Consider the following 2,500-nt stretch of genomic DNA (forward strand, 5'->3'; position numbering starts at 1 on the left):
CTATTATAGATATTTTTAATGTTATGATTATGATAATAATAATCATTATTATTATCCCCGTTATCTTCATTATTACTATTACTTTTATTTATATTATCATTTTCATTACTATTACTATTATTTTCATTATTACTACTATCATCATTATTATTATTATCATTATTATTATTGCTATCATCATTATTATTGCTATCATCATTGTTATTATCATCATCATTGTTATCATCATCATCATTATTATCACCATCATCATCATCATCATCATTATTATTCTAATTCTCATTATTATTGATATTATCATTGTTGTTATAATCATTATTATTATTACCACTATAACCATTATTATTGCTACTATTATTATTACCATTATCAACATTATTATTATCAACATTATTATTATCATCATCATTATTATCATTGTTATCATTCTTCTTATTATTATCGTTATCATTATCATTATTTATCATCATCATCATCATTATTAGTATGATTGTCATCATTATAATTATCACTATCATTAATGTTATCATTATCATTATTGTTATCATTTTCATTATTGTTATTATTATTATCATTATGATGATGATGGTAATACTAATACTAATAATAATAATAGTAATTATTATTATCATTATCGACATTATTATTATTTTCATCATTATCATCATCATTATTATTATCATTATCATTATTGTTATCATTACTATTATTATCATTATTGTTGATGGCGTGGACATCAGCGGAAGGAAAGACAATTCGCGCCGCTGACCAGTCCATCTGGCCTGTGTCCCACTGATGGCAAAAGAGGGCGTTGTTGTTGTGTCCCTGGATACAGCGTACTTATATTGAGACAGACGCTTAGTGTGATTGTGGGTGGCGACAGCTCTCTTTACACGGAGAGGATGGCATGAGAAGTATAAGGACATAACACTATGCTTCCTGTATATTTAGAGGTAGATGTAGTGAACTAGGGTATCCAAGAAGGGGAGCTTGTTGTCAACCTTCCATTCCACCTTGAAACGGATGGAAGGGGAGAGAGAGAGTTTAAACTGCGTCAGGAAGTCCGAGAACAGGGCAGGGTCATGAGGCCAGAGAGCGAAGACGTCGTCAACATACCTCAGCCAGACGAAGGGAGATGGAAGGGAGAAGCTCAGACTCGAAGAAATCCATAAACAGGTTAGCTAAAACTGGAGAGAGGGGAGAGCCTATGACAACTGTAAAAGGCATAGATGTCTCCGATACACAGGCTATGACTGGTTGGGCAGTAATAGTGGTTATAACGGCTCGACTTTTCCGTAATAAAGAGCCAAGCCGTTGTAACCACTATTACTGCCCAACCAGTCATAGCCTATGTATTGGAGACACAAATGCCCTTTACATGTAAAAGGCTATAGAGAGAATCTTTAATACAGCAACACCGAACGTCTGGGAGTAAAGGCGACCCTTAAAGGAAAGGAATTCGACTCCACACACAGACGAATCAGCTGTTGGAAGACAGAGGGAGACAAGGATCCTCGGGGGGGGGGGGGGGGGGGCTCCTCTGAAGGAGGGATGAGAGGGGAGAGAGAGGAGAGGGATAAGAGGGAGAAGAGGGGAGAGAGAGGGGGGAGGGGGGAGAGTGAAGAGAGAGGGGAGAGGGGGGAGAGTGGAGAGAGAGAGGGAAGAGAGGGGAGAGAGGAGAGAGAGGAGAGAGAGGAGAGAGAGGAGAGAGAGGAGGTAGAGAGGAGGTAGAGAGGAGAGAGAGAGGAGAGAGAGAGGAGAGAGAGAGGAGAGAGAGAGGAGAGAGAGAGGAGAGAGAGAGGAGAGAGAGAGGAGAGAGAGAGGAGGTAGAGAGGAGAGAGAGAGGAGGTAGAGAGGAGAGAGAGAGGAGAGAGAGAGGAGGTAGAGAGGAGGTAGAGAGGAGAGAGAGAGGAGAGAGAGGAGAGAGAGGAGAGAGAGGAGAGAGAGGAGAGAGAGGAGAGAGAGGAGCGAGAGGAGAGAGAGGAAAGAGAGGAGAGAGAGCAGAGAAAAGAAAAGAAGAAAGAGAGGAGAGAGAGGGAAGAGCGTAAAGAGAGGAGAGAGAGAGGAGAGAAAATAAAGAGAAGAAAGAGAGGAGAGAGAGGAGGGAGAGGAGAGAGGGGAGAGAGAAGAAAGAGAAGAAAGAGAGGAGAGAGGAAAGAAAGAGAGGAGAGAGAGGAAAGAAAGAGAGGAAAGGAAGAGGAGAGAGAGGAAAGAAAGAGAGGAGAGAGAGGAAAGAAAAAGAGGAGAGAGAGGAAAGAAAAAGAGGAGAGAGGAAAGAAAGAGAGGAGGGAGAGAGAGGGGAGAAGAGAGGAGGGAGAGAGAGGAAAGAAAGAGAGGAGGGAGAGAGAGGGGAGAAGAGAGGAGGGAGAGAGAGGAAAGAAAGAGAGGAGGGAGAGAGAGGGGAGAAGAGAGGAGGGAGAGAGAGGAAAGAAAGAGAGGAGGGAGAGAGAGGAAAGAAGAGAGGAGGGAGAGAGAGGGGAGAAGAGAGAGGAGGGAGAGA

Source organism: Penaeus chinensis, chromosome 34 (genome assembly GCF_019202785.1).
Source record: "Penaeus chinensis breed Huanghai No. 1 chromosome 34, ASM1920278v2, whole genome shotgun sequence".
Taxonomy (NCBI): Eukaryota; Metazoa; Arthropoda; class Malacostraca; order Decapoda; family Penaeidae; genus Penaeus; species Penaeus chinensis.